The 21679-nt window shown below is 31.0% G+C and overlaps 1 pseudogene; it reads left to right on the top strand.

Annotated features, from left to right (window-relative positions):
• The first annotated feature begins 17973 nt into the window (after window positions 1-17973).
• On the top strand, window positions 17974-21357 carry LOC149560376 (putative disease resistance protein At1g61300; annotated as a pseudogene).
• The last annotated feature ends 322 nt before the right edge of the window (window positions 21358-21679 follow it).

Below are 21679 nucleotides of genomic sequence, written 5' to 3'. Positions count from 1 at the left end.
GTAGAAGAAGCATAGAATGTGATGTATCTTTTGGATTTAAAAAATGTTGTACCATTTGAAAGTTATAGTTGGTTTTAAATCAGTATGTTAATCAACACTCGATATGTAACACCAATAGAAAATAAGTAATAGTTACTTAGTGAACTTTTAATTTAATAAGTATTACTTTTATAGAAAGATAAGAACATTCTTAAGAAACTCTTCATTTCATCAAATTTGGGTAGAAGAAAAGTCATCAAATACATGTTTGAAGTAAAAAACACACAAGAACAAGCCAAAAACATGTTTTTTGGGACATTATTAAAGTTGACCATGTAGGGTTGGTATTGAAAGATATATTAGAACTTATAAAGGTATTAATTTTTTGGATTGATATTAGAATGGTTGGGAAAAAAAGTTGGAATAGATTTTGAAATTCTTTGAGGTATTTCAGAACTATATATTTTTCATATCGCCACTTTTTGGCACACCATGATCCTACACATACCCAAGTGGTTTCCTTCTATATTCTTCAATAGGTTCATCTTGAAAAATAATCTCAAGTTCATTATCTCTTTCTTGTTTAGGTTCAAGTTCTGATTTTGCATGCTCGACATTATCTATCTGATGGCCATCTTTTCCTATCTGTGACTTGGCATATTTATCTTGTTGCTTAAAACTCAATGTCTACTACTCAACAACCTATCATTGTATCTTAGCATTCCTTATCTACTAGAGAATTGTAGCTTTATTTTCTTATTCAGTAGGAGTGCTTGGAGTATCATCATCTACGTATATGAATGTGTTGTAATCTTTAGTTTTTTAATTTTTAACATTCAACATCATTTGTTTATGCAAACTTTTCATCTTTCACATTTGCACTCTCTACAAATTTTTTAGTGTTATAATTCAAACACTTATAAGCTTTAATCTTAGTCAAATATCCTAGGAATATACTTTCATCACTCTTTGTGTCATGTTTTCCATTCTAGCTATCTTTAAATATTTTTCATTAGGAGCATATCCATACCATAGTTCAAAATGTGTAGCATTCTACTTTTCTTGAATTGTGCTCTATTCAGGGTATAGAAAGCAGTATTGACTTCTTCTATTTGATTTTTTTGTGATACATTATTCTCCATCATTAATATTCTAGAACAGTATATTATTGATCTATTTCTTGTTCACCTATCTAATTCTAAGGAGAGGTCCTTGGAGTTGGCATCTACCTTTTAATTCCTCCGCCATTATAGGATGTGTTAAACTCATTGGAAATGAATTCACCACCTCTATCAGATCTCAAACACTTTAGACTATTCCTTGTTTCTTTTTCAACTATGGCTAAATACCACTTAAGTAACTGAAAAGCATTAGATTTAGATTTGAGAAACATCACAATTATCATCCTAGATTAATTATCAACAAATAGAATAAAATGATTATCTCCACAATAGCTTTGAACATCAATACATCCACATAGGTTAGTATGGACTAACTCCAAAATATCACTAGACATGTATGTTTTTCTCTTGAAACTAGACTTTATCATTTTTCACAATTGACATTGTTTATACATAGCATTGTCGGGTTTCTTTACTTTTGGAAACCCTCTTACTTTCTTCATTTTAAAAATGTTCACTAAATTGTCAAAATTTACATGACATAATCTCATGTGCAATAACCAAACATCTTCTTTTTGTGCAAACAAACATGTCTCATTAGATAAATCTAGATTGAACAAGTTACTTCTTATCTGATCACTACTTCTAATTAGCTTACCATCGACATTATATATCTTGGCCTTTTTGTGATGGGATTCAATTATTTAACCTGATTTTTAAAGTTATGAATCACTTTCACATAATATAGTTAAGTCCTTCCACCCATTAAACATTATCACACTTGATTTTGTCAGTCAATTGAATAGTTCCTTTACCTTTCACAATACATTGAATATCAGTAGGTCAAATTTAACATAGCCACCCTTGTATGGTCCAATGTCTTCAAATTGGTTTTTATCACCAATCATATAATTTAGAGAAACCACTATCAATTATCCATATATCACTTTCATTCACATAAGAAATTAGAGAAGTTTTCTCATCTTCATCAGAATCCTTTTTCATAGCAACATGAACAACTTCACTATCATTACTTTCAAATTTAGTGTTAGTTTCTTGTAGTCTCATTCATCTCTCCTTCCTTTGCACTTGTTTTCCTTTCTTTTATCCTTGTCTTCCCTATCAAGACATCTTGTAGCAATATGACCAATCTTGTTCCATGAAAAACAAATAACAAGTAATTTACCATTGTATTTACCTTTGCCTCTTCCAAATATTTTTGCAATAAATGCTTCAAGTTCATCAAGCTCATCATTAGAAGAGTCACTATCACTCTTCACATGTTTTCCTTTTCTTTTGCTAAGAACCAGTTGTGACATAAAAACATATTCAATAGTAATAGGTGTATAGTTATCAAAATTAGACATCTCAAAAGTAGTAAGTCTACCAATTACACCTTCTAAAGTCGATTTGTTATCTAAAGTGCATCTCAAATCCTATATTGCAGAAACTCTAATGGCATATATAGGGAGTAGAGTTCTCAATACCTTAATTATTACTATTTTATCTTTGATTTCTCCATTTGAACCTCAAATAGCATTGACAACTTCCTTGATTCTTGTATAATATTGTACTATGTTCTCACCTTCCATCATTCTAATTTCATCAAATTTACCTCTTAGGCACTTTGATTTGGCTATTAGGAAATTTTCATCTCCTCCATATATGGTCTTCAACTTGTACCACATTTTTTTTGCATTGGCACATTATGTTATATCATCAAACTCGACATAGCTTAGGGTTGAAGCAATCTCCAACATTGCTTGATGGTGTTCTTTCTTTTCCTTTAGCTGTTGGACAATCAAAATAGTAGTGGGTATCTTCACATATTCATTGTCCATAATTTTTTTAATGATATCACTAATACTGGATATATGAAACCTCATCAATGTTTGTCATCTAGGAAAGTTCTCCTTGTTTAGCTTCGATATCTCCTATTTGTGAGTCATGATATTTAGCTTTGAGTCCCTTCAAACTTCTCTTTTTAAGAATTAATTCTCTGATACCAATTGTTAAAATGTTTAGAATAAATGAGAGGGAGATATGAATCAGTTACTCAAGGTCCATAAGTACCATTGGAACAATAAACATTAATTATTCTACATAACTTGTTGTAGGTTAGTCTCTATTAAATACTGATAAATAAAATTACTAGTAGTTCATTGTCCTAATATAACAGACTTGTTGAATATAAACATTTATAATGTAAAACACCATAAAACATTCAATAGAAGTTTGACACTAGGATTTAATGTGGAAACCCAATTTGGAAAAACCATGAGCAACATGTCACCACATTTTCACTTTTCTAAATTGAGTCCTATTAGGAGGCAACCCTATTAAAGGTTACAATACAGACTATTAAATATGACCTAGTTAGAGGATTTAAACATCTTGTTAGAAGTGGCCTTATTAGAGGACTTTAGAACATTCCATTAGAATGTCAGCTTGCTAAAGGATTTACATAAACTGTTAAGTCCTTCAATGACTGTTACGTAAACCTTTGATTAAAAGGAATTCAATACAAACTATTTACAATGATTAGAAATAAACTAGTAGGGTTTGATCTATATGATTACAACTCACTTTGTAGTTTTAGATCTCTATTTAGTTTATTTTTTTATTCCTTGATAAACCTTCCTTGTCACGTCTATCCTTGATTTGCTTGGCAAACCTTCAAGCAATCATCCTTTTCTTCACAAAAAACTTAAGCTTTTTGCTCATATTTTCTTATCAACCTCAAAAGCTTTGTTCCATCTCACTAGAAACACGCATAGATTCTCTGCTCTATTCTCTTCTTCACATATCTCATTAACACTCTTCTTTCTTCTTGAGATGTCTACATGGAGAGCAAAGAAAATTCTATAACTTGTCCATAGTGATTTGTGTGATCCTATGAATCCAACATCAAAGGGATGAGCTAGGTATATCTTAACATTTATTGATGATTTTTCAAGGAAATTTTGGGCTTGCTTCTTGAAAGAAAAGGATGTAGTGTTTAACAAATTTGAAATGTTTAAATCTCTTTTGGAAAATGAAAGTAAAGATCAAGCGAATAAGAACTAAGAATGATGGAGAATATGTAAACAATAAGTTCAAATCATTTTGTGAGTATCATGGGATCAAGAGATAAACAATAATTAGATATACTCCTCAACAAAATGGTATTTATGAAAGAAAGAATAGGACTTTAGTAGAAATAACATATTGTATGATACAATCTAAGAATATTCCTTTTTTTCTATGGGATGAAGTAGTTAATACTGCATCTCATGTTTTCAATAAATGTACCACAATTATTTTGCAAAAAATTACACTTGAAGAAGATTGGAGTGGGAGAGGGACCAATGTTAAGTATTTTAGAGTTTTTATATGTGGATCATTTGCTCACTTACCAAATGAGATAAGATAAAATAAGTTTGATAAGAAAATTATCAAGTGCATCTTTGTGGGGTATGATGACTAAAGGAAAGGATATAGGTTGTATGATCCTAGTGTAGAAGATTTGTTTACAAGTAGTGATGTTAAGTTATAATGCGGGGTTTGATGATGTGCCAAAATTCACTCCTATTCCACAAGTTCCCATGGCTAATCATGAGTCTCTTAATAATTTTGAAATTGGTGAAAGTTCTAAGAAAGCCTCTCATATAATTGAAGTTCATATAGTCCTCCTCCAAAGACCAAGAGTATTCAAGATAATTATCAAATGACTCATCAAATTAAGTATGCTTTCATGACCACCACGATGAAAACCAATGATCCTTAAACATCTAAAGAGGTTACAGTAAAACATGAATGGGAACAAGCTATGCAAAATGAGTATGATTCCTTGATAAAGAATTAAACTTTGGGAATTGGTAGAGTTTCCAAAGAATAACAATGTGGTTAACAACAAGTGGGTTTATAAAACCAAGTTCAAGTCAAATTGGAGTATTGAAAAATATAATACAAGACTAGTGGCCAAAGGGTATTCACAAAAAGAGGGAATTCAATAAGAAGAAACTTTTGCCCTAGTAGAAAAAAAATTAGTACTATCGGGACTATTATAGCATTTGAAGCCTATTTCAAGTGGCCTCTTCACCAAATGGATGTTAAGAATGCATTTTTGGATGGTGATATTGATGAAGAGATTTATATAACTTAGCCATAATGATTTAAAACTCTAGGACAAAGACACTTGGTTTGTAAATTGAGTAAGTTTTATATTGTTTAAAACAAGCTCCAAGGGCTTGGTATGATAAAATTGATGAATATTTCCAAACTCAAGGCTTCCTTAATAGTCCTCATGATCTAAATTTGTATCTGAAGGAGTTCCATGATGGTGGTATCATTGCTATTGTTCTTTATGTTGATGATCTTATTGTTACAAGATATAGCATGGATCAAATTAGTAACATAAAGTCGAACTTGCAAGATACATTTTGAGATGACAAATCTTAGTTTTCTACACTATTTTCTTGGCATGCAAGTATGGAAAAAGGATGATGGAATTTACCTTTCTCAAAGAAGGTATGTTGTAGACTTGTTGAGAAAGTTTAGAATGGAAGATTGTAAGAATGTTTCTACTCCAGTTTCTCCAGGATTAAAGTTACACAAGGACATGGAAGGTGAAGATTTCTATCCTGCCTTATATAGGAAATTGGTTGGTAGTCTTGTGTATTTCATGCATACTCGACTAGATATTTATTTTACAGTTAGTATGGTTTAAAATTTTTTGAGTTCCCCAAAGGTCCCACATTGGATAGTAGCCAAAAGAATACTAAGATATGTGAAATGGACTTTAACAATAATTTTCTATTATTCATCTCATGGAGATCTTTCCCTCATTGGATATTCATATTTTGATTGGGCGGGATGTGTAGATGATCATAAGTCCACTATAGGCTATCTTCGTCTAGGTCTTATTTCTTGGAATATTAAAAAGAAATCTACCCTTTCTCTATCAATTTTAGAAGCTAAATATACTATTAAAAATGAATTAGAAAAAGAAACCACTTGGTTATAGGCTATTCTATCAGTCCTTCAGCAACATCATGTAGGTTTTGTGTTACTTCATTGCGACAATCAATGTGCCATCTCATTCTCTAAGAATCCAATGTTTCATACTCACACCAAATATATCAAGGCTTATTATCATTAAATGCTACATATGATCCAACAATAGCTGATTCATTACAATATTGCATAATAGAGAACTAAATTTCTTATCTCTTCACAAAAAAATTGTCTCAAACTAAGTTTCTACATCTAAAACATCTTTTGGGCTTACGAGAAGTCACCTAACTATCTCACGGTTATTATTCAGGGGGGATTCTAGTGAATTCCAACAATTGCATATAGGATATAAATGGGTACCTAACAAGGCTTTGGGCTAGGACCCATCATATCCTGATTCTGGGGAATATTTAGATAGTTAGTATAGATATTTAGCATAGTGATTATAATTGATTTAGGGGGGGTGATGAAGTAAATTAATTACTATCAACTACCATTATCAGAAGAAATATCTGGAAGCTCATGAAATATATGTGCATTCGATTTCCTTACCACCTAGCCACCTTCTACCAACCAAATTCATTAAATTTGTATCTACTTCTTGGACTCCAAGTTCTATACATTTATTAAAATCTCTAGTATAAATAGAATGCCTAAGATTGGGATATCAACACTCATTTTCTTAGTAATCTTTTGAATCATTTTTTGTGTATGTGTTTTTAATATATTTCCATTGAGTATTTCAATCTCAGAAAATGTGTGGCTCAAGTGTGAGAAGGGGGAAGAGAGGTTGGCTTGTGTTCAAGGGTAGCCATTGGTTGTGTAACCTAAAATTTTTCAGGTCCTCTATTTATTTTTTGGGAATATTTTGTATATGCATTAGTAATGCTTCTAAAGTGTTGCAATGCACATTGCCTATAGATTTCCCAGTAATAAGAAATAAAAATCATAGTAGTAATGAAGATTTATTTCCTCTCAATTTTTACATACCCCACCCAACATCCAATCAATAACCACCCACATATGAACATGCCTTACCATAGGCCTAAAATAACTGCAACCAATTTTGTCCCCAACTTTACTATACTTAATGTTTCATGTGTTTGCCAAGAAGATGGTGAAAAACATAAGATTTATGCATTATATAAAAAAATTATTTCTCTAAAAATCTTTAGTCATAAATTGATTGGATTGAAATTCTTAGCAACAAATGGTCAAGGAAAATTTATAAAATATTATAAATTATAAAGCAATTGAAAAATATAAAGAGTAGAGGGATTTTTCAAGAATGTTAAAATGTTAGAAACATAGAATTGTATGCATATTTTTTCTTATAGGCATTATTTGAATGAAAATATTAGTTCATCTTAAGTATTAGAATTTCATCAAGACTTTTTCTATGATCATTTTTGAATGTTTCAAACTAATTTTTAATTATTTTTATATCTATATTATTTACAAAAAAATAAGAAAAAGTTATTAGAATTATTTTAATTTAGACAAGTTGCTCTCTCAATATTTTATTATTGTAATTAAGCTGATAGGCTTTATGTGGGAGCTTTGCTCCCCAAAAAATTACATTTCGTCAAAAAAGTTGACAGCCCAATTGGTTTTCTATTTCACGGTAGCTTTTTGATAAACATCATTTTTTAGAAATTTTGTATAACCAATAGTTTTTATTTTTTTCTTTCAAATAAATATCCTTTTTACATAAACTTTCTATTTTTTTTTTCATGTTGCTAATTCTCTACTTTCTACTTTTATTTTAAGTTGTTAATTCTCTGATGTCTTTTGTGAATTGCTATAAATGTTTATCACCGTCTAATCTTGGCAGCCATTTGTATAAACTGGTCACCTTTAGTTTTTTCCCTGACTTAGGGCCTTGAACTAGATTCTTTGCAGGGGTTATGCCCCAACAAGATGATATTTGACTAAAGTGATAGAAGAGGTAGGTACATAAAAAAAATCATCATTTTGCGATTATTTGACTGTAAATTAAGGTTATAATTAGGTTCAATGATCATGAATTTTTACGAATTATATGTTGAAGATACAAATTGGAAAAGTATGTGCATCTAATTTAGATTTGAGTTATCCCTATTTATTCTTTGAAATTTACTTATTATTATTATTGATTGGTAATACTAGATGAATTAGAAGATACACTGGAATGTTAAAATTGTCTCATGTAACGCTATTGGTATCCGAACTATAGGGTTTTGAATCCTCTAGCTATGTTGAGAGAAATGTCCTGTAGTTGATAAGTGTACCTTAAAAGTAAGCAATTACATATGGTAGACCTTTTTTTCTACTGAAAGCTATCTACCAGACATTATGTCTAATGCTGAAATGAGTAGCTTCTTCTAAAACTCATGGATAAGAAATGTAAATGTTCTTTCTTTCAAGATTATAGATTTCCATTACACAAAATAATTTTCTTAAATTAAATACTAAAATATTATGCCTTACTTTGATACCTGGTAAGGGCTTCTACAAATTGTTTTTTTCTCTTTTCAATGATAATTTTTAGGTTTTAGAAGACTATACTCATAACTTATTGATTCAAAGATGATGTTTTCCTAAACAAACTCGAATTTTCTCTATAGATTTAATTGGCCTTTCACATGTCATGCCTTTGCTAATAATTCATTGCTAGATCTGGTGACTAATTAACCAATCATACATTAGTTTGGCAATGTATGATTGGTCATTTAGATCACCTAAATCAAATGTGGGCATCTCTGCACCATGGAAATAATTTTTTTATTATCACAAAGATGATTTATGCTCTACATACATGCATACCATGTAAACATTTTTACTATGCATTTGTAATTCTTTTTCTATGGATTTGGAACTTGTTTTATTTTTTTTTTCCTATTTGTAGATTGCATTATGAATTGTAAAAATGCAGATAAGTTCTTTGAGTTTTATATATATAATAATAACCTTTCTAGGTGCGATTTTTTCTTTCTACAAAAAGTTTATTGAATATGGTGTTTAAATGTTATATATTTTCCCTTATTTATAAACATGTGAGTTGCACAAAAGAATGTGACTACTGGTTTATATTTAAGTGGTTCAATGTATATGATTTATTATAGAATGACATCACTTGATGAAATAGATAAGACATACAAATCTTTAACACATATATGGACAAAAAGAAGATAGTAAAAATGCCAAACATTAATATTTATACCTTCCATTTCAAAATATCAAATTATCATATCTGTGGTACAGTTTGACTCTTTATTAAAAGTAATATATTACATTTTTATTTAAAACTAATTTAATTTTCGTAGCTAAATATATTAGATATCATTTTCCTGATACATGTACTTTTTAAAGTGGGACTACTCTATTTCTATTGTTTGTTGTAATTAACCACTAAGGGATCCAAAAGAATTAACCTAAAATTTTACTAAGTTTGCCAAACAATTTTTTTTTTTTTATCATGAAAGATAAACCATTCACATCAAACACATAGTAGTAGAAACAATAACATAAAATCAATTGTAAGCATACATAACAGGTTACATTCCTTAAGGATCCCAAGACATTGAGTCATATTAAATTTAGTTAAAACTAAGACTAACAACTACCACATCCACATGAAAGAATAATTAGAAAGTCCAATGTTCATATTACACATTTGTTCCGAATGCCTCTTGGCAATTAAATTTGGAATGCTCAATCATCCACTGTACATGACATAGGGTATGAAAGGCTTAAAAGAATATACATATGTAAAAATAAAGATACATCATCATCCTAAACTAATCCATGATGCAAGTGAAGTAAGTAAACGAAACCACGTGTCATACATGATACATCATCATAGAAGATATAAACATCCATCATAAAAGATATCCATATATCACAAACATAACTAACTAAGTGCACGGTTCCTCCCAACCATAAATAGCATCATTAGACCATCGTGGGTCCTAGCCATTCCTCCGTGCATAACATCCCAAATCACCAAAGAGATCATTGATATTATCATAGTAGGAATGTCACTCCTAAATCATACTACATCATATGTAGAAAAGAAATCTAACATGCAAAGTAAAGCATAATATAACATCATCTAACATATGAAAATCATCAATATAAGGATATGTGTTCACCATCATAATCCATGAAGATAGATGCCAACAAAGAATGCACTAGCCATGGTGTCTCAGACGGATCTCAAATGGTAGAGTGAAAAAGCACTACCACCCGACCATGTGGGACCTAAATGGCCCACACCCACTACGCTGAGGAGATAGTCTCAAGTCCCAAATAGGATATCAAAATCACATAGCATAAATACTCTCTAAGTCCAAGAATCCTAAAAGTATACTAACTCAAAGGTTCCAACCACAAACTAACATCTAATCCCAAAGGTACACAAAGAAATGTAGGAAACCTACTATGCAAGCGGGAAAGTGTCATCTCATGGATCACGCTAGAGTTACCTTGGCAATCTCTCAATAGATCTTGACCCCTTAGTGATCCCTATGTGGCCACTAGTATTCTCTCATACTGATAAGGGATACTACGGAATGCAAGGTCACAACCAAGCGTTCTCTCTACTCCCATCCTAGTCTGTACTAGCACTTGAGGCATGGCCAAGAACATACAATTATCTTATTAGGTTCATTTAATCCTCATTTAGTGTAAATGTTATCACTTATTAATAAAACTTACAATGAGTTACCCTAGTAGCCACGTAGGGCCCCGACCCCCATTGCAAGCCACTTCCCAAAACTACAAGTAGATAACCTACCCTAAGCTCATGGAATCATAAATCACAAAATCACCACAGTCCTATACAAGCGACTAGAAAAAAAAATACCAAAAGATAATCCATAATAAAAGCATCAAATCTCCATGAGAAAAAAAAAAGAGCATTCATAGATAATCATGACCACAACAGTTCTGTATTGGCAACTGAAAGTATCACTGATAATCACAATGTCCATTAGTTCTCAACAAGCAACCAAAAAGTATCTCAAAGTAATACTGATCGAGACTCCAAAATGGTCAAGTCAAAATATGTCATAACATTACATCATCAAGATCAAAACAAACACTTTAGTCCCATTAAGGCGATTGAAAAGTAACCCAAGTATAACTGATCGATGACTCAAAAATGGTTAAGTCAAGTGTCTCAAATACATACACCTCAGCTTCACACAAGAAGATTGGAAAGCAATAACAATCAGTAAATACAAACATCTCATAGAACATACCATCACATTACCATGGTTGGGTTTTAAAAAGATCAAGACCAAATAACACCAACATGCCATCACATTCACATAACTCCCAAGCCTCTGGTAAACATCATAACTGGTCAACACTCTAGGACCACCCAAACCCCAAACATGGATAGCATAAAGAACAAGATACAAACACATATTTTGGTTTGCTTTCACAATCACATGGTTAAGCCAAATATGAGGTTTCAGTTTTTGTTTCAAGTATACTTCAAGTGTTTAAGATTCTTCATTTAATCAACGTAGAATTATCCCTCCATTGTTTTAAAACAATTTTCTAAAATAATCATAATATAATTATATACTTGTATAAATCATGCACTAGCACCCATTGACTTTTAGATAAAATCACTCACGCTATTCAAAACATTAGAATAATACTTATCAACTTTGAAATAATTAGTTTACAATTTCCTTAAAACACTTCAAGGACAAGCATTTATTTAAAATAATCCTCATTGATAATAATTCAATTATTTAATTCCACTTATTAATATCTCTTTTCTTTTAATTTTCCCTCATTTAAAAATCCATTTACTTAAATAGACTAATAATTAATTACACTTCTTCTACTATTAACTAATCTTGATTAAATTAAATTAAATTATAGTAGATAATAAATCATATAAAACTAATGCATATTAATAAGATTCTACTTTTATTCGAACCCAAACCCGAATTAATTTCCAAATCTTGATTATAAATGTCTTAGATCTATGTTGGTTTAGTTTTTAATTCATTCCATGCTTTGATAGATTATTTTTGTGAAGTTTAAGCATAAAGAACTCCTGGTTATGGAAAATAGAAGAATGACTGTCATTGAATAAAACAGTCCCAATATGGGGGCCATATCTCCCTAATGAACTGTTGGATCGAGCCGAATTTGAAATATGTTGGAGAGGGCCAAGTTGTGCCAAATCTGACTGGAGCGATCGAATAAATTTGGTCTAGATAGAAAGTTATGAATGTTTGAGTTTGGGTCTATGTAAGGGGCAAGGACAAGGCAGTTTGTGATGAATTTTCTTCATAAATAAAACTAGGGTTTTCTACTATTTCTTTGCAACCAAATAAAAATTAACATACATATCTAGATTCCAATTTCAAGATTGAAGATTTGTTCATGGAGTATATTCAGACACATATAACAAACACGATGAAGACAGGAAGAGAAAAAGTGCAACTAGAATATGTGAAAATCACGAATGCAATTGGATACTGATGCTAATTTGCTATGCCTTAGAAGTCCATAGAAAAATCCCTTCCTTCTCCAACATTCGCCATTCCTCCAAGAATCAAACCAACCAAAACCCCCAAGTGACTAGAAGTGCTTGTAGAAGCATATGAGCTTCTCGAATGCATGTAATCTTGTCCAAACACACTAGGAGAGCCTCTATATAAAGGCCTCTAAGATGTATCTAGAATATGTCTAAAAAGAACTAGGAGATAAGCATGACAACTAAGCACATAACTTCCACAATAAGAAGATAAACATGATGAGGTGTCTAAAATTTTGTAGACACCATGTGCTCAAATAATATGCTAACTCCTAAGTGTAGACAACATGTGCATGCTTAGAGTGCAAACTCCTGTGTTGTCTACATGACAACTCCTAAGAATTTGCAAACTCCTATGTGAATAAATATTAAAATAATGCACATTAATTTATTTAATATTTTCTTTATTTATTTTTATTAATTTATTAATTTTAAATCTCATGCACTCACTTTAATAAATTCACTTGTTTTATCTTAATATATTTTAATCGCATGCATGCATCATGCAATCTAGAATCTTTTAATAATTTTAATATCTTTTCCACTTTTAAATTCATTTTCGAAACTTAATTGATAAACTATTTACTAACTTAAATAATAATAATATTATTCAACATTTATTTAAAAATGAACTCTAAATATATTATTATTAAATTAAATAAATATTATCACGTTCCAAATTTAAACTTATAACTTTCATCTGCAAATTTAATTATTTTACTTTATTAATTTTCTAATTAATTAAATAAAATAAATATTAAAATATCATATTAATTTTCTATTAAATTAAACCATTAATTAAATCTTTTAATTAAGCTTAATTAATAGAAAATACACCAAAGACTCATAAAATAAAATATGAAAAACCCATTATAGTAAAACACATACAAAATCAAACTAAGGGGTTAATATCACGAATTACGTCATCCGATATATTCGGAGGGTACTCAACTCAGATACTTGTCCTAATTTTCAATTAGGACAAATGGCTTAAAGGGTTGGGATTTGGACTTGAAAATTTTATCTCCCCTCTCTTACCATTGAGATAATGCGATAGGGTATGCTCATCTTGACAGTTCAGGGAAGTTGATACCCGGTACCTGCAACCTGCATGGATATATATATATATGTGTGTGTGTGTGTGTGTGTGTGTGTGTGTGTGTGTGTGTGTGCCAAGCTAAACATGCAATGGCAGGAAGTGATGCATCGTGTAGATCTCAACTAGTAGGTGACTATGACTCCCTTCTTTAACCACATCAGAAATGCCAGACAATAAGAGAACAAACACGCACACCATACACATGCAAGTATGGGGTAAGTATCCATAAGAAAACACATGTAATAATAACCATCTAACTAATCATCATCAATAATTGAAGTAATGTAATAATCATCATGCATATATGAAATGTAGAATCTAAATAATCACATCATATATCAACTAAATCCTGAGCACAATATGTGATAGTCTTGAAACAATGCTACTAACCATCAACATCAAACTAGTCTAAAAGAGTTTGACAATGATAGAAAAATGCAAACTAGGGCAGGCACTTCATTTGTCATTAGGCCAAAATATTTGAATATTTGTAGCAAACTTTATAATAGACAAAAACACATTTTTAAGCAGCTTTGTACTTTTTAAAGAAAAAATAGGGTAATTTTAGTCTATAAATGAAAAATATAAAGAATGGTAGGATGGCAGAATACCGTACAAACTTGGCCTTCTTGATTTTTGGATTGATTTTCTGACATGAGTTTAAAACTCATTTTTAAATATTTCTAAATATAAATTATTCTTTTATGATACTTCTCATTTTAAAAACTTTCCTAAATTATTTGACATGAGTTTAAAACTCATTTTTAAATATTTCTAAAAATAAATTATTCTTTTATGATACTTTCCTTTTAACATTGTAATTTATCTCATTTAAAAAACTTTCCTAAATTTCAAATAGATATTGTTGTACATTTTTCTAAAAACATTATAAGATAGGAACTCTATTAAAAAATATTTTTTGAAGAGACATAACACAAAATATATATGAGATATAAAATATGTAAAAAAATTTTTTATCTTATTAATATTATTTTTTGAAAAAAATTAAATATAAAAATTAGATTTAACATATAAGATGATAGAGTTATTTAAATGTAATAAGCAATAAATCATATAATTCAAATTTTGATGTTATGTAACTTTATTTATTTTTATAATAATTATATATTTAAAAAAATTATGTTCATTTTCAATGAATTTAGTTCTAATTTTTTATTTTTCTTAGAATGAATTTGATTACTTTTTGAGAAACTTTGAATATAAAAGTTTAATATTAAGATTAGATTTAACATATAATATGATAGATTTATTTAAATATAATAAGAAATAAATCATTTAATTCAAATATTGATGTATATGCGATTTTATTTATTTTTTAAAAAATTATGTTCATTTTCGACGAATTTAGTTCTAATTTTTTATTTTCCTTAGAATAAATTTGTTACATACGTAAATATATATGAGATATAAAAAATGTAACAAATTTTTTAATTTTATTAATATTATATTTTGAGAAATTTTAAATATAAACATTTAATATTAAAAATTAGATTTGGCATTAAACATGATAGAGTTATTTAAATGTAATATGGAACACAGAATATAATTAAATTTTTATAAATGTTAAGTTATTTGTTTTCATAATAATTATATCTATAAAAAAATTATGCTCATTTTCAATTAGTTTAATTTTGAAATTTGATTTTCCTTAAAATGAATTTGTTACACACTTCAATTTTAAGTAATTTTGATTGCTTTATAGAATGACATATTTTTAACAACCAATTTTTTTATATAAATTTATTAAAGACAATAATCTTTAAGAGTTCTATGATATTTTTTCTAAAATATTTTTTATAATTTATTTTATATGCCACAACCTATCGGCTCATCATTGTACGTAAATAAACGTGTGCAACTGCTAGTATATAATTTTATTTTTAAATTCAATATTAAATGGACAATGGAGAATGTGTGTGTATGTTATATGTGTATACATAATTTTTTTTATCTCTAGTCTTATTCCTCTCCATTTTTGCATATATGTCAATCTATTTAAATGCCTATTAAAAGTTCATTTTTTGAATTGTTTTAATTATTAGCTCTAAAAATTCTTAACATTGTTGATAAGTGGCAATAATTAACATTGTTGATATATGTGCTATCAATGCTTCAAGATAATATCATTAATGATTGTTTAAAATCTCGATGCTTCAAATTTTATGCTCCAGTTCCACATATTTTCCTCTTACAAGGTAAGATGCAATTACCAGTAAAAATTTGTAGGTATCTTATTTTTTTGTTCATATTAGTATATCCAGTCTACATGTTCCCAATTAAAATAATAATAATATTTTATTATTATTTTTCAACAAACTATCTCTTCTCACACGAAAGTTCCCATTTCATGTCATGGAAAGAGTGAATGAAAATATTTGAATTGATATAACAATAATACCTAACTAAAAGAAACAGTGACATTTACCAACGCAATAGAGTGAATAGAGGGAAAGAAAAATAGCCATATACACAAACTGCAAAGATTCAAACAAGTAATTAACTAAAATAATCAACTATGCAATGGCCAGTAGCAATTTAAGTGCAAGAGATACATGTTCACGTTTAAACTTTATATGAAAATAAAAAAAGCAGTGCACTTGGTGCAATTATTACAATTGGTTTTTGCATGTTTGAAATTTTTCTTTTTGATAACTTTTTTGGCAAATTGATTATACGAGTATCACATGCTGAAGATATGTTTTATTTTATTTCTTTAAAAAGAATGATCAACTATCTGTCTATCTCATGTGTTCATTTGCAGCTAACTTGATGGGTCACGCAAAATTGATCTTTCATACATTGACCTAATTGATATTTTGTATGTTTAATATTTTATTATTAGATAACAAGGAGCACATCTCGGGCAGCCCTTACAACGCATTCCGTATGAAAGCCGAACTTTAGTTTCACATGGACATTTTGCTCTATAGAAGGGGTCAAGAGAGAGTTGTATGGAGCGGTGAGGTGATGAAAGATTAATTGACCTTTGTACTATACAAATGTCATTAAAAAATATATTAGTTTATTTGTTGATTAATATATTATTATTATAACATTGTTATTATACTATAAGTATAGATAATTATTATATAGAAAAATAATTTTTATTATTATCTACATTTATTTTAATATATAATGATAATATTAGTGTATAATAATATTATTAATTATGTATATGTATAATTCTATTAAGCTATAAACTTTTGGCTTGTGTTATTCATGATTGTGTGGGGTGATATTTCAAATTATTCTAATTGTCTATTTTGAAAAAGAGGAAAGTGTATAATAAAACTGTAATGATAATTATAAAGTGAATAATTTAGACAAAAAGGACTAAGAAAAAGAGTAAGAAGAACGATCTACTCCTTTCTCGTTTTTATGTCCTTAAAATTCCATTAGAATAATCTAAAAACGTAATTATTAATTTCTAACCTTATTGTTTTGATTAATATGTTTTCTGTCTAACTTAAAGGAAGTAATGCAGTTTGCCACTATTGCCAGAATTAGAGTAAGGTTTAGATCCATTAAATTCATCTACAATGTAGGATTCGGAATAAAATATTAAACAACCGGTAGAAAATAATGCAAGAGGCACATATACTAAAAAAACAAGTAGTAATGAATAATGATCAAAATATTTTCGATCTTTTTGTAGTACTTTTCCTTAATAATCACTGCTCATTTCACAAGGCTAGTTGTACATGTCATATAAGTAACACTTGGCATAATTAAACCTAACCTCATCCTTTACTTTCTCTCTACAAAATGAGAAGCAGTGACATTTAAACTTAGCATGCATCTTAGAATATATGATATTCATGTCTACCAATTGCGAAAATTCAAACAAGTAATTAGCTAGAAAATATCAATTATGCAAAATACAACAAATTGCAATAATTTAAAAGAAGACAGTACAAAGATGCAGAGGCTGCCACTGATCTTGCTGCAAATGACGATCATTGGACTGTCCCCAACCCGGCCCCCAATCCTAAAGATGATTGGAGTTTTCCTGATTGTGATGAACCACCACCCTTAGCAGGCACTGCTTTGGCCACCTGAGGTTGCTATTTATGTTTTTTTTTATGAATAGTGTTTGATTTTGGCTGGCCATGTGATCTTGTATCCCCGACCCTTTTTTTTTTAATTGTATTCTTAGTATATTAATTATTAATAAAAAAGGACTATTCAGAAAAAAAAAAAAAAAAAGACGGTACATGCTTTTTTTCTTTTATAGCCTTATAAGGAAATCAGAAGGCGGTGCTTTTGGTGCAAATTACTATCTTTGGGTATTTCCGGTTGAGTTTTTTTCGGTAAATTTTTTTTTTTTTCCTGCAAATAGTTGATTTCACGATCACTTGTTGGAGATAACTTTTATTTTTTCTTTCCATAAGAAGCATGCTCAAGAATCTGTATATCCCATATGTTCATTTGCAATTGATTAAGACTGAGGCACCGCACGAAATTGGTCTTTTTTACATAGAACTCAAGCAAACAGTCTGTACGAAATTTTAATTTGCTGAAACTTCAATACTTAAAAATTGGAGTAAATTAATAGTAAGTAGAACTATTCATATAAATCTCAGTTCCTAAGGATTAAGGAAATAAGGGCAGCTCAAGAAGTCGCTTACGAACACAGTGTTCCAGGTTTAATTAAGAAGTTTAAAACAAATGTGAAAACGTTATGCATTGTAATATTTCATCACGCACTGCATACTGTTCAACGCGTTCCACGCGGAAACTAGACTTTTTTCTCTTGAATGGTCCAGGATTATTTTCGCATAGACCTTCTGATCTAAACTTGAAGTTCCTTTGCCGCATTGTTGAGCAACTTCGATTTGGCGTGTGTACGAATTCAAGAGATCCTTTACCTACAAATTTTGTATACTTAATAACAGAATAAGGACGGCGGGTGCAATTGCAGAAGGTGTTATTAGCAAGATTACTGGGATTATAATCCAACATGCCGCTGAAGAGGCAGTCTTTGTCTGCAACTTCACCCGAGACATTGACTGGTTGAGAAAAACGTTCAGAACAATAAGCAGTGGTCAGAGATATGCGGATGCAGTTGCTACGCAAGACGAGGATGTGAAAGAATGGCTGCAGAACGTTAGAGACATTGCGGGGATGCAGAAGACATTGTGGAAGAGTGTGTCGCTCGCTCTAATGGATGTGTAAATCACTCTTGTTTGTGCAATCTAGATGAAATTATTTTTCGTTACAGAATGGGAAAAAGAATTCAACAAGTGAGAAACCGAATCAGATCCATAACGAAAGATGGAGAGCAGCTGAAGCTTTTCAGGGACTTAGTGCCACTGCCACCCAACTCTGAACAACCATCAAGCAGTGCAGCGTGGAAGGGAAATAGTCTCATCTCAGGTGATTCGCACCCTGTGGCAATTGAGCCCAAGCTTCAACATCTCATCTCCTCGATCGATGAATCCACTGTTCCAGTCATTGTCGTGGTTGGCATGGGTGGTGCAGGAAAGACATTTCTCCTCCAAAATCTTTTTGAGAGGATCAAAGAAAGGTATGAACTTTCAATCTTGCTCCCCATTTCACAGTCATATTCTCTTCATAAATTACAGTGTGATTTAGCTTCATATGTGGGAGATTTAGAGGGTAGAGTGAAGGATGTAAGTGAGGAGCGAGCGGCAGAGCTGATTCATGCCGGTCTACAAAGAAAAGAATTTCACATCGTTCTCGACGATGTCTGGAGGGCAACTGGTGAAGAAAACATAATTACGAACCTCGGTCTTCCAATTGGCAGTAATACCCAATGTAAAGTCTTTGTTACAACGAGAAGCATGGAAGTTTGTGAGAAGCTCGGTGGTTTACCTTACCAAATAGAGCTTTTATGAGAGAAAGAGACTTCGCAGTTGTTTTGTGCTTGTGCCTTTTCACACTATCCCCAAAATCTGCCACCAGATTACCTTGAAGAAGTAGCTCAGCAAGTTGAAAAGGAATGCGGAAGATTACCTTTGGCTCTGAAGACATTGGGAGCTTCTCTCTCAGAGTGCACCGATATTAAAAAGTGGATGACTAAATTGCATCAACTCAGAGAGTTTGAGTTGCATCAGCATGAAGAGGTTATTAATCCTGATCACCACATCATAGAGATGCTGAGATTGAGTTATGACTCCCTTCCGGCAACTCTAAAGCCTTGTTTTTCTTATTTGTCCTTCTTTCCCGAGGATGAGAAAATACATTGTGAGTATCTCATAAATTTGTGTATAGCGGAAGGACTCATTCCCCAAGGAGGAAATAACTGGGATTTGGGTTGGAAATATTTATAGAAGTTAGCCAATCTGTGCTTGCTTGAAGTATGGGAGGACTGGAATCTAATCAAGTATTGCAAGATTCATGACTTGCTGCTTGATCTCACAATCGATATATCTAAATCGAACAGATGTACATTTTCTGTGAATGATGTCTTGACATCTAGAACAAAAAGTGATATTTGGCATAGAGTTCTACTGGCCAAAAAGGAGATAGATGATAAAGCCATTACAAAAGGCATAGTTTGTTGTCCAAGAACTCTTCCCACTCTATCACTCTACAATAATACTATTCAAAAATTTGAGGCAAACTTGTTTAGCCCTATGAGATTGCTCAGGGTTCTTGATGTGAGCCGTATTCAGATCTCCACCTTGCCCCCATGTATTGGTAACCAAAAGCTTCTCAAACTATTAAACTTGTCATGGACAAGTATTAAAGAGGTACCAATCTATGTGAGAAGGTTTTTGAGTCTTGTCATGCTCGATCTATCTTGGTGCAGACAGCTGCAAAGGCTGCCAGAGAGGATAAATGAAATGAAATCTCTCGAGCATCTCAATATAAAAGATTTCTATAATCAGCTGGGGAATCAAATACCCAAAGGAATATCAGAGCTGGTGTCTTTGAGGGTATTCAGATCAAATCTTCTGAGGCTTTCTGTTGAAGAAGATGGGTTGCTAAAGTTGGGGGATGTGGCCAAATTAAACTGCCTCCAAGAACTAAGCTTGTGTGTTCAGCATGAACAGGAGTCGAAGTGTATCGAAGAAGGAACCCCTGCTCAGTTACTTAATATGCATCATTTGTCTATATCAAGCTCCTCTTCAGCAGAATGAAATTTACCACAGAACTTCATTGCTCTGATGGAACTCCAAAGACTTGAACTGGCCAATTTTAAGGTGCCGAATTGGGTTTGTGCGCTATCAGATCTGAAGCATCTAACGTTATTGAATTGTAGTTTTAGGAATTATCCAGAATTAGAATCAATGTCTAACTTGGTAGTCTTGAGATTAATGGGTAATGAGAGCTACAGAGAAATACCAAAGACTTTTGGAAAGGCGTCCATGTTTCCCAAGCTGCGGTATTTGCATGTTGAGTACTTCCCCGTTTTAGAGGAATTTCTGGATTTGGAGGAGGTATGGTGATTTTGGAGAAATTGTGTTTATGCGAGTGTCCAAGCGTGAGGAAGGTTCCAGGTAGATTAGAACATTTGAAAAGACTACAATGGTGTGTTCGCGGAGAAATTGTCTCAGGGTGGTGAAGTCTGGGAAAATATCAAAGCCAACAATCAGCGTGTGGTCATAAAAGGATATGATTTGTCCATATAATAATTTGTCTCTAGGGCTCTATTGTTTAAATATAAATACCTAATTGAATCTCTCCATTGTTTAAATATAAATAACTAGTTGAATTTCTCCAATAATTGTTGGGCTTCTAATAATAGAGATGTTTTTTTGGTTAGGTTTACTTCTAATCTTTAATATTAAAGGAAGTCCATCAGATTTTAGTTTTTTTGGTCTGTCATTGCTATATTTGTATATTACTATTGAATTATTTAATACAAACTATGATAACATTAGACAATAAGTTCAGATATTTTTAATGAATGACTATTGGTGAAAACATAGATTCTTTGGGAACACTTTGAAA

Source organism: Cupressus sempervirens, chromosome 4, assembly GCF_028749045.1.
Source record: "Cupressus sempervirens isolate cs-2001-9-10 chromosome 4, ASM2874904v1, whole genome shotgun sequence".
NCBI lineage: Eukaryota > Viridiplantae > Streptophyta > Pinopsida > Cupressales > Cupressaceae > Cupressus > Cupressus sempervirens.
This window is presented reverse-complemented; position numbering and strand designations above follow the sequence as displayed.